Source organism: Amblyomma maculatum, chromosome 3 (assembly GCF_055883805.1).
Source record: "Amblyomma maculatum isolate TAMU_Amacu chromosome 3, ASM5588380v1, whole genome shotgun sequence".
NCBI classification, from domain to species: domain Eukaryota; kingdom Metazoa; phylum Arthropoda; class Arachnida; order Ixodida; family Ixodidae; genus Amblyomma; species Amblyomma maculatum.
Window position 1 is genome coordinate 145,330,672 of NC_139346.1, and position 12,698 is coordinate 145,343,369.

At 42.7% G+C, this 12,698-nt stretch overlaps 1 long non-coding RNA gene across 1 annotated transcript; it reads left to right on the top strand.

The window, feature by feature from the left end:
• The first annotated feature begins 2,188 nt into the window (after positions 1 to 2,188).
• LOC146196250 (uncharacterized) lies at positions 2,189 to 12,028 on the top strand. Its single transcript, XR_014705633.1, has 2 exons — positions 2,189 to 2,362; positions 11,799 to 12,028. It is a non-coding gene; the product is annotated as an uncharacterized LOC146196250 (long non-coding RNA).
• The last annotated feature ends 670 nt before the right edge of the window (positions 12,029 to 12,698 follow it).

The window sequence follows — 12,698 nt, forward strand, 5'->3', positions numbered from 1 at the left end:
CCCTCCAGGCCGTGCCTAAACCCACTTCCTCCATAAAGTTTTCCACCTCCTCTGTCTAATTAGGTCCAACTCAGCGTACTTTTAATGCCAAACCACTACTTCACATGGTCACATGTTGTGGCCTGCATACGGCAAGGTAGAACGATGAAAATGCGCTGGAGCGGCACTTATTCGAACCCAAGCACTCCTCGCCGGCGCCATTACTAAGGCGAAAGGTTTAGTAAGTTATTAAAACTATATTAATTAGTGGTGATTTTAATTATTAATCATTCTATAATAATAATAATAATAATAATAATAATAATAATAATAATAATAATAATAATAATAATAATAATAATAATAATAATAATAATAATAATAATAATAATAATAATAATAATACAAGCATAAATATGGTGAGAAAACATTGGTAAAGAGAAAAAAACGAAATAAAGAAATTTAGAAACATAAACGTGTTAAAAGTAAACAAGTAAAATTACAAAAACTTCGCGGCAGCGCCAATGCTTTCGCATTCTCCCAATGCGGTTCTGCAGTGACACCTAAAATGCTTATTGTCAAATACATTTTTAAGCCTAGTTCTAGTCAGCGAAGATTTCGCTGAAGCGAAAGGGTCCCCAAAACAGTTAGTTGAGACATGAATTCTTTGCACTTTATGACGAGCCGGCGAGAAATCGTAAATTATTTTGAAGAGGCGATCTTTGTAGCGGGGATTGAAAGTATATTATTCTCGCCTTTTTGTTTTGTAACGCATTTTTTGACAAGTGATTACCATACCACTTATCAGGAAAGAAACAGCGGTTTACCATATGTAGTGAGGCACTGGAAGAGGTAAGAGAGTACGTGTACTGGGACATAGAGTCGCAGCAGATCCGCAAAACGGGAGGGAAATATCTGGAGGAATCCGACTGGAGTGGAGCGCATTCGACATGTTCCTCCTAGCCATGAGGGCGAGAGCACCTGTACCCCACAGAAGAGAAGTGTAAAACAACTGCGCCCTTCCGGTACGTGCCAATATCGTTGAAACGTGGAGGCAAACGAAAAAAGGTTGCACCTAAATTGAGGATAACACAGAGAGGCATACTGGAGCATTCACAGACAGGAAGCAAGAAGAGCGGGCTCAGCGAACAAACGCGGTTTAAATGACATTCTATAGAAAGTGAAGAAATTGGCATAACAAGACATATAATATGAAGAAACGAACCAGATTCCAAGGAAAGGCATGAGTAGCAGGGGGCGACAAAACAATAAATGGCCGGATGGGATAAGGAAGTTTGAGGTGGTTAAGCGAACGCAGCTTGGACAGGGCCCGGTTAATTGGAGGGACATGGGAGAGGATTTTGTCTGGCAGTGCGTATATTTCGTCTCATGAGGGTGATAGTGACAATCATGATATAGTCTTGAGTGGCACTCTAGTCGAACAGTGAGCAACCAACTAGTCTTCCTTGCTACCTCCCACCAAATAAGCTTCCATGGCTGCCACGCAACACTGGCGCCTTCAACGCGCCTAGTGGTATCCTAGATTTGCGATATCGGTATGTACAGCCCTAACGAAGCCATACCGAGAAATGGGAAGATGAGCTGCGAAGTAAGTAACCACTATATTCACATATGCAGCGGTATACTTCGCCCAATAAGAGGCCGTCTATGTCAACGTACTCAAGCGATGGCTTCTGTACTAGGCTTCGTCTAAGATATTGCCCATCGTCTTCCCAATTTTCAAAGGGCGAGCGATGTCAGGTTATCTAAATTTTCTGGAAGATAAATCTGTAACGGGCAGCTGAAATTGGCTGGTAATAATGTCGAATCATCTTGGGTATATTTACAGGATTTGCCGTCTCGTTGCCTATGCGATAAATCCATTTGTGGAATGCGGGTCAGAGGAAACCAGCGTAATATATTGTGCGCTTTTACTGATGCGTACGTTTAACGATGACGTTTATAATCCGAACAAAGGCAACGAACGCTTTGTCTTTCACGCGCTAGTACATATTTTTTTTAAGGAAACAAAATAAACAAGTATGCCTTGTAGCGTGCACAGCGACCGAGAAAGGCGACTGCCCTATCTTCTCCTGCAGCTGGTGGGCTTGCCTACGCTCTTGTGCGCAATGTCTGCGAAGCCGAGTCTGTACACTCATTTCCACCGAGCGCTGCAGCGAATTAGTCATCGACATATGTTTCGTTCACCTACAGACCTGCCGTAGCGCTCGACGAAATCTACGCCAGGTTAGCCATCTCTGGATGCTTGTGAAGAGGGTGTGGCGACTACCCGCGATCTAATTGGGCGCCAATTTGCTCACATAACTTCAAGAAATGTCTTCCTGGAGATTCCAGCTGCTCCTTTTCTGTGTGTTTTTATCGGGTAAGTTGAAATTACTGCTCATAGTTGGCAAAATTGCGAGGACTAGGCCTACTTGGCAGTCAGTAATATCATAATTGATCTTTCACGACGCGTTGTATCTGCGCATATAGTCTCTTCTGGGAAGGGTCATGAACCTTGAAATTCATCAACAGGATATCACACAATCCGTTTCCTTTTGAAAATATCGGTGAATTATAGTATATTTAACCACCATCACGAGTTAGGGCTAGTACAGAATTTAAAAGAAATGATAGAAACTTTAACCATATTCAGTTTTATTTTTGACATTGCTTAGACGTTACACATGAGAATAATGCACTTGTTTTTTACGCATTTTTAAATGTCGCATCAATTTTATTTTTTTTCCTGCTTCCTACGACTGATGCAGAAAAAAATTTACTGAGGATTAAGGTGGAGGCTTGAGGCAAATTAGCTAGCGTTCTACAGGCCATGGAGGCCTTCGGCGACGCCAGCCTATTCGGCGGCCTTGGACTGAATGCACAGGTCACTGCTCTATCTTAGCTCGCCCAAGCTTTTTTTCAGTGGTTAGGCAAGAGTTCTGCTTCCTCTTCTCCCGGGTTCCCAACTAAAATTAAAGATTATCTAAAAAGCAGTCAGGCATTTTACTCAGCATAAAATCTTATTTTCTGTTTCCTGGCTGGCTCTACAATATGAAGGAGGTAGTAATTAATAAGGATCTGGTAGCTTCTTTCAATAAAACTCCGCTCAAGTAAAAAATTTAGTGAGGTGCAGGTAAGCGTCTACACCTAATGCAGGGAGTTGGTATAGAATTCTTCACAGTGGGGAAAGAGGTTTTGTCTAAGTAACACTGCTTTCTCCATTAGCATTGATTTCAACACAAGTGACAAGGAAACGCTTTCTGCATCTGACGCTGCATGGTCCCCCCTGGTTATTAGAGAATGTTTGTTTAGGAAAGGCCTCTTAATAAAACATCAGTCTCCTGCATTTTCTGCGGCAGCCGTCGAACTGCATTCTTGGTTTTATGAAAAAATATATATCCAATCAATTTCAATTTATGGCAAACAGGTTTGTGCAAAGTGCAATTATAAACCAGAATAGCGGCGTTCACCGCGTTTTCGTATTGTGACCTACCTTTATTTAATCTTTGTGTTAATGACCCGGTTATTGTTATAGCTGCCTCAAGAATTTATACGCGGATGATATGCTCCTGATTTCAACTAATTTTGACTTTGCATACGCGCTTCCAGAGCTTCGGCAGAATGCTCTTAAACTTTAATATTGGTTCCGATGTAACCTAATGATACCAGCCCCCCAGAATGCTTAGCTAGTGCACCTTAGAAGCCTGCACGAAGTGTTTCTCAATATTCGATCCTTTCTTATTTAGCACAGTTCCAGATGCAGTTTATGTCCTTACCTATGTTGCACTTGTAAAGTATCTTGGTACATACATAGAGACCGATGTGTCTTGGAATACACACATTTCGTACCTAAGCAAGAAGCGTATAGGCGTCGCATGCATGTTGTATCCCTTGAAGGTTTACCGGCCTTTTGCCGTCAGAACGTGCGATAGCGCAGTATTCGGGATATGCCACGCTTAGGTATTGCGTGTGTTGTTTCTTTATTAATTTATTTTTAACTGCAAACTAAATATGTTTTATATTTCGCCCCCAACTATTCGCAGAAAATATTACTTTTCAGGGATTTGCCTTCTTTCGATACCCTGTTTTTTTTTTTTTTTCTCATGGTACAACGAACTCATTTAGCGGAGCGTAAGATCATTCTATGGTACAACGTATATTTAGTGGCGTTTTTGATTGAAATACTAGATGGTAATTACGCGGTGGTATGGTTAATACCATCGCTGAAGAATAAATACAGAAAGCTCAGGAAATGCAAGGAAGGTGAGGTGCACACGGATTTTAGGCGGCTGAGGAACCCTTCCGGAACACTGGGACGTTGTGCTATAAAAACTTGCCAGCCCGTGTATGCACTGCCGCACGCCATGTAGCCTACCGGCAGTTCAGAAGAAAGCAGAAAATTTACCTCCTAGAAAGAAGACGTCATTTATTCAAAAATTTGCGTTCTAATCAACTGATTTTCAGTTATCTGCAAAGTTACTAAAGCATCGCTAACGGAATTAGAGAAACGGAATTAGAGAAATTAGAGAAACCAGAAAGCTAATTGTACACGTTAGTAAGCTGGGGCAGAGAAGTGCTACGTGGGGGGCAGAGTGCTTGGAACATGTCTCATTTCCACTCCAGCCCTCTGCGTGGGCATGTCTTCCGGCGTGCTTATGGGGACGGAATGACGAACAGAGTGCGCTGTGATAATTTGATTGTAGATCATCTAGACATCATGGTCAAGTGATAGAAATAGAAATAAACAATGCCTATAGCTTAACTGCCTTCATAGATTACGCGGAAACGTATGCTTCAGTCAAGACTTCTACTTTCATATAGACATCATGTATGTAGGCTATATATAGTGAATATACGCAAGACACGCATGTGCGGGCATTGTATACTGACACATATGTATACGAAATGCACAGGAACAATATTGCTTGAATGAAAACAGAAAAACAGAAAACTATTGAATGCACGTTTGTAAAAGGTATTCACTCAACTTGTTTTGAAATGACAGCGCGTAAATTAAGCAGAAAATATTTTAAACACCTTCGAATTACTGATGGCGTTGCCTTACGTAGTAACTGAGAGGACGAACTGGATACGTTGACTGAGGAAATAAAATAGAACGGCCTATCTGGAAAATATTATTTGAAAATATAACCGAAGAAATGTTGAGTAGTCTTATAAGGAAAATAATAGAAGAGCTTAGAAGAAGGAAGTTTGCAATGCGTGGCAGAGCATAGGGAGCGCGAAGGGAAAACGACTACGCATGGTAGGTAGGGGCTGCAGATGCGGACTACAAAAGTTACATAACGAGAATAACAATGTATAAAAGGGCAGTTGCAGATACTGTGAGATCGTTAACATGAAGCAACCACTCTTCGTGAATATTAAAGTGTATATTAGTTGTAGCTTGTCAGTACTCGCGTACTGGGCAGGCATTTGGATGAAAATGAGCGCTAGAAATCAATTTCATAGTAGCGCGGCGAGCTATAAAAATGCGTTTGTGTACTTTAAGACACCAGAGAGCAGAGCAGCTAAATGAAAAAGATTCGGGCAATGATATTCAAGCTGAAGTCTCTGGGATTGTGCCATAAGCTGGGTGTGTAATGCAATAGTGAGATGTGATGATCGACGGTTCCTAGGATAAGGATGTGGATTCAAAGCTTAAGCGAAGGTACCGGATGGCAGACAGTCAGATGGTTAGGTGAGGTTTCGCTGATTGCAGAGATACACGATATCATATCCATAGTACTTTTAAATTGGGTTAACGAAGCTGAGTGGGCAATGCCTTTGACCTGAAGTGTAGTGTACGAAGTAGCGTTGATATTTCGTATACAGGACGGAATGACTCTGTTATTCGGAACGGTAATGCTCTTTCCTATTTAAGGTGATAGCCTCGGTGCAGGTGGTTACAATTCAATGGGTGCTGGTAAGCAGTATGACGTGCAGAGACTGAAACTCTTTTCTGGTAGAATTCTTGCAGTGACACTCGAACATCAAGAAGGATCTCACCGGAAAGGTCGTCTCAGCCTTTTCCTGAAAACACACACACAAAAAAGGGGAAATTAGCATATCCCAGCGGGGCACAATGAGAAATAACGGTTTTCGCGCGGCCATAGCGAGGGAAGCATTGGTGCGGTCGGTGAAGCTTCAATAACAATGGTTGAAAGATAAATCTACGAAGCATATAGATAAACATGATGCGCTCCAATACAACGAGGTGTAACTAAGTAAAAATCAAAATCCAGTTTGGTTTAGGTGTATACACATTTCGGTTGAACCATCAATATAGTTGCGGTTATTTCTCTTCGGGTGGCAAAAACGAGATATATCACAAGTAAAGGCAAAAATAGTGCTTCTGTCTAATTTATAGCTGTAGGAGACTGTATTGCCTGTAATGCAAATTTTCCGATAACAAGAAAGCTGTCATGCACTGTTGAGAACGCAATTTTTTAATGAGGCGGGATTAATGCTGTGACCATACAGGGTTCATGGAAGGTAAGGTTCACATCTGTACCTACATGTCGGACACAGCATTGCTACGCGGAGAGGAAACTGCTCAGAACATGCTTCATTTCCGCTCAAGCCGCCTGCGTGGGCGCGTTTTCCGGCGTGGTTATTGTGGTGCGAAAAAGAGAAGAGGAAGCTGCTATACTTTGCAGTGACGCGAACACACCGCAAACCAGGTGCTGCGCACTTCTTGTAATTCTGTGACCCTAGCACCAGCTTTAGGCAACGCTTTTAAGGGTTTCGTACGTAGTGTATATTCAGCTCATAGAAAATGTCAGATGACAATGGACCAATCGCCCACAGCTTGGCTATACTGGGCGTCTTTTAGCGGTTCGAAAAGTTTTGTAGAAACGAAATTTCCTCAGATTTATTTTAGCCTTGGGATTGTATTGGGGGCTATGATGGGCACAAATACGAGAAAGAATGCTTCAATTAGTTCATGAGTTAACTACGTAAGTCCATTATATTTTTATTTCAATTTGAAAGTATCTTGTACTTGCAGAATTGGAGCTCTTCCTCTAAATAACGAAAGACAGAAAAAGTTCTGAAATTGTAGCTTGGATTACAAACACCACAAATTTCAGCCTGATAGGTGGCTGCTTCACAACGTAAATCAGCACTAGCCAGTGCATCCGATGTAGATCGTTCCACATCAGCACTTTCAGACCGGAATGCGAGTGAAATGACTGCGCGAATTGGCTACCGACTTGGAGAGGGACCATGGTGGAAGCGAAATCAATACCGAACCGCCTCCCCCCTGCCTGGCTCGCGAAATCTAAGGGTGGTGTGGTGCAATCCACATCACACAGCCAGGCCACCGCTGTATCGGTGTAAAGCCGCCTATGAGGGTGACATCTGTATATCTTGCAATACGCACTGCAATTTATTTTAAGAAATTAGTTATTTTCCACACTATTGGACGACAAGAATTATTTCCGCAAATAAAACACACACCCCTAAAATAAAAATAAAATAAAAGTTATCTAAATATTTAGTTGATTAGCCAACTAATTAAAGTAGTCTGCTTCCCACCCGATTTCTGCAATAGCCCTAATATGGTTCCAGGGTTAAAACAATCTAAAGCCAGATACTTAAGTCGACACAAACGACAGAAAATCAATCCCAAGAATCACATCATGCGTTTACCGATATAGCACCGCAAATTGTACTCCAAACTTGAGGCCACCAACAACAACATCTGAAGCACACACACCAAGAGGAACTAACGGTTCACCACCGACACCACGGAATAACACTGCACGGTCACCGCTGAACATTACTTTCCTACCTAAACGGTTCTTAAAAGTCAAACTCATAACAGATACTGTAGCACCAGTGTCCACAAGAGCCATTGTTTTCATACCATCAACAAACATTTCCAGTTTGTTCTTTAACATAAAAATAGGTAGAGGTATGGACGTCATCGACTCGCCGGCGGCCTCACCTCCATCGGCCTCGCCTCCTAGTTTCCCTGAGGCGGAGGGGAAGAACGACGTCGAGGGGAAGCTGACCTGCGCTGGCGCTGGGGTGGCGGCGTCACACTACGATCAGATGCAGGAGATGAATTCCGCAATTATGTAGAATGGTATGAGTCCCAAGTGGATATAGTCGGGGATCGCTGCTGTTCGGTGTGCAGCCATCCGTCAATGTTCGCGAGGAGTCTGTGGTCTTGGAAAGTTGGAAAACGGCGGAGGCAGTATCTAGCAATATACCCCGCAATGCCACACCTGTAGCACCCAGGATGAAGGCGCTAGCGATCAGCATAAGCGTCCTCACTAACAAAGTCGCGACGTTGGTTGCACTAGGCTCTCGCTGCTGACGAACCACGTTGCCAGAGTAGGCGGGCCTCCTCTCCGTCCGCTACCCTGAAGAAGGACCGCCCACCATTCGAAACTGTGAATAGAATAAAATAGATAATCGGGAAAGTTGTGTGACACCCTATTTGAATTTCCCTGGCCCATTATTCACAAGCAAACTGTCTTTATAAATATATATATATATATATATATATATATATATATATATATATATATATATATATATATATATATATATATATATATATATATATATATATATATATATATATATATATATATATATATATATATATATATACTATTTAGTCCTATTTTTATGCGTTTTAATTCCTATCTTTCGAATTTATTAATGACGCTTGGTTAAACCCCACGCCACAAATTCGAAATCCATGAGTAGACAAGCGGCTGCGAAATTATTCTCAGCAGTCTTGTCGGCGTCCTTTCATACTTTTCCGTTTTAAACCTCACACAATGCATTCATTCCACACAGCTGCACACTAGTGCATGCTGAAAAATGATAGTAATGACAGCAGCTGGCAGCTGCCGTCATCAGGCCTCTCTCAGTAAGCGTGTCACGCTAAAAAATTTATAAGAGTCACATGCAGTTGCTGTTAGCGCATTTTTCAAAGAGCTATGTTTGGGGAAGCTGTCCGTCTAAAAGAGCGGCTTGATGGAATGTAGAGTGGGAGTACTTTTTGCGATGTTTATTGCCTCGGGGAATGTTGTGAATGTTGAAGGGGTTTGATAAAATAAATTAAAAAAGGTTAGCTGATCCAACGAAGTCGAGGAGTGAACGATGATGCGGTTTCTGCGTCCGAGCAGCATATGACAACGGATTAGGGGGGAGAGGTGAGCTGCCACTAGGTGCCGGATCCACGTTGGCTTCAGCGCTGGACATTCCCACAACAGGTGGTGGATATCGACTTCTGTATCTCGGAACTGTTAGACGCGGCACGCAGGATGGGGATAGAATCACAAAACCGAGGCCCCCTTTGAGTTACTGTAGGCGTTAAGGCCGTCCCAACTCGAATCCTCCGACTCCGAAGCGCCACCTCCTCTGCACGAGTTATACAGCGTGGGAGACTTACCGTACACGGAGGTATGAGAGCACGTGTACGGCGTTGGAGACGCTCCTTTCTTGTTAAAAGGAGGGTAGCATTATCCAACGTTAGGAGGTTTGGCGATCATAAAGTTGAGGGTGAAAGGCGGGTTGCAGAATCCGCATGGCTTTGAAGACTTATAAGGTTCCGTGGAATCCATTCAATACGAATTTGCAGCGCATTGCGTGCCGCTTTACAGTGTATATTTTTGCAGATTGCTGTGCTGCTACTGACGCGTCTAAGTAGCTTTGTCACCTCGAGGGCATCAGTGCGTATGCAAATACGGGCTGTGGGAAGCATGGGAAAGGCGGCCAAGGAGCGAAGCACCTCTGGCACTGCAAACGCTCTGAACAAAAGGACGATGGAGGTTCCGATAATTGAAATCTTGATGTCCTCTTTAGTGCAGCCTTGCAAGGGCAGTAAACTGTAGTTGTCCCTTCCCAGGCCAGAATGCTCGCGTCGACGTAAATTACGATGGAACCTTATGGCAAGCGGGCGTCCTGTTCCATAATTCGGTCACGAAGTGACGGCGCCGATTCCTATTTAATTGACGACGTGTGACAAGATAATTATTCACGCGAATAGCCCTGTGCGAAATCATCATTACCATCGAAATTCTGATATCATATCCCGCTGGGCGTTTACAATTTCCCGAGGGGCAGGACAATTTCATAATCTCGTTACTGCATCAAAGACGTCTTTTAATGCTGAACGAAGACCAAAATAACCTGAAATAAACATAAAATAGATTTTTGATAAGCATAAAATTTGAATGGAATTTCCAACAATCTCTATCTGTCGAGTCATTAACTGCGCAAACGACTGGCCCCTGCAGATTGCATTAGTTTATAAGGAGCATGGAACGTCACTTTGTAGCGATATGGCTGCGCTAGGTTTAATGATAACGGATAATTACCAATCTTCTCCACATTTGCTGCTTCTCGTAAACATTCGACACATACAGTTTCCACTTCGAGTTTTGTATCAATGTGCACCCGCCCTATTCTATGAATGCTCATCGATCCTGCAAGCTCAGTTTGTAGAGTGATTGCCCCGGACAGGGCCACGTAGTCCCTGGTTCGAACCCTGGACATGGAATGCGCGATTTTTTTTTTTAACGACGAAGTCTCTGATAAAGCTGTATTGTATTTTTTGTATCCGCATGGCTGCATTTTAGTGGGTGTTAATGTGTAATTACTCCCTTTTTTCAAGTCCACTGCAACGTGAGGGATTACTCTAGACATGTGGACCGACAACCAAAGCGGAATTCTGACATCAGATGTGTGGTAATCCTTTTATGTCTACATTCAACTAATACATGCAGGAATGGAGAAGGCGAATCCGTCATAAATGCGTTGAAATTCTGAACTTTGCCGTGCGCACTATAGAAATAAGATTCGAGGTGTAGGAAAACACTACTTTTAAAATAAAACGTTGGGTAAGCGACAATGCAAGGCAGCGGGAGATAACTTGCTTCTCTAAATACACAACTACTGGCGCAACTGTTCTGTAATTATCCTCTATGAAAAACAGCTATTCTCTACATAAAGTAATGAATCATGGGCAAAATTTTGTGAATAAGCATGCCTCCAAGGTGGGATTTATTGGTTATTTTAATCGTTTAAAGATGATCTAGAGCCGATTATTTTAGATTCATACCGTGTTCTAAAATAGCAGCTCTTAAACAATTTTTTACAGTAGAATACAGCGCAGTGGCAGTAAGGACAAGAGACACGAAAGCCAACACAGGCGCTTTGTTTTCATTGTTTCTACTTTCCTTATTACTACTGCCCGATATTCCTCTATTATGAAACAGCAAGCCAGCCAGTACGTAAAGAAAGACAAACATTTAATGAAAAGCAGATAATTCAGCCTGTGTTTAGAATTTGTTGTCATGATCTGCGGCGTAAGAAGGATATTAGTGGAGAAAAAAAGAGGAATAGGAAGGGTTTGAAAAATAAAAGAAACAAAAGTTGGGGTGCAAAAATGCTCAAAATAAAACAAATTTGAGCATACGATTATGGCGGAACAGATCTCTGTACCCTGTTCCAAAGCACCAAACACTAAAGCTCAGCTAATATATAACAGCCATGCCCTACCTCTACACCTTCGCCAACCGTATGAGTTCATCTGAGCAATACCCCTCATATGATTATTTGGAGATCTAAAGCTACGCCTTAAAAAAGCTAAAATGTCTTTGAACACCTGCTCAATATATATGATATATTGGGAACATCGCTGTTTCCATAGTACATGTAGGAGCTAGACGAGGTGCTTATAAGCGCATAAATTTGGCGCGAAAGTTGAGTTTGTGCCTACATTTACACCAACCCTTTAAAGCTGCGTGCAACGACGAGCAACTAACTTGCTCTTCATTTCGCTTTCCACGCAGTTGTCATCCAGCCAGCTGCCTCGGAACTAGGCGCGGTGACCGGCTTCATCGCAGATCTTTTCAACGGTATCATAGGCGTAGTCGACAGTGCCATCAAAGAAGGTGCTGTTCTAGTCGATAGCGTCATCAAAGAATGTCTTAGTCTCTTTCACATAGAAGACCCAACTCCTGCACCTCCCGCTGAAGAAATTGCTGCTGTTTGAAGAAGCAAGAGCACCATTCGTAGACACCACTGTCATCAGTAAACGTCGTATATGACTTCCATCCGCACGTGCTTTTTTTAAGCTTCACTTGTGAAACGTGTTCCGCCCACCTAGTGTCGCACCGTAGTCCATATGATTACGATGGGCGAAGCGTTGTTTTTGCCTCAAGCTGAGATTTTAATCCACACTTAAACGTTGAAATCAGTGGCTAAAGTCAACTGTAAACAGTTCTGTAGGGCATGCTTTTAAATCCAACGCACCCCCCCCCCCTCCGGGCAATATACACACTGATGGAAATTTGTGTATTACAAAAGTGTGCGCTTGTCCGTCGTTTCGCTTCTCCCAAACTGTTGCCTTGATTATTACTGCGCTGGCCACCTCTCTGGTATTTAGGACTTCTACATGAAATCTGTAAACGTTATGAAGAGGAAGGCAAAAAGGCGAGTGTAAACTGGCCACCTTAACAGTAACCTACCCCTTTTCCCCCGTGCCGCCGTCTGACTGCTGCAGAAGCGAGCGTAAGCTGAAGTGCCATAACAGAGGAACAACGGAGCACCCGCCTTTTTCATTTATTTTAACGCTGCACATTGCTTTGACAAGAGCTAGCCTCTTTATTCTGCGTGTCTATCAGCGCACTCCACCAATCCCCTCGCCTCCTTTTAATTACGACGTTCACCTTCCTCTTTGCACGACTAAG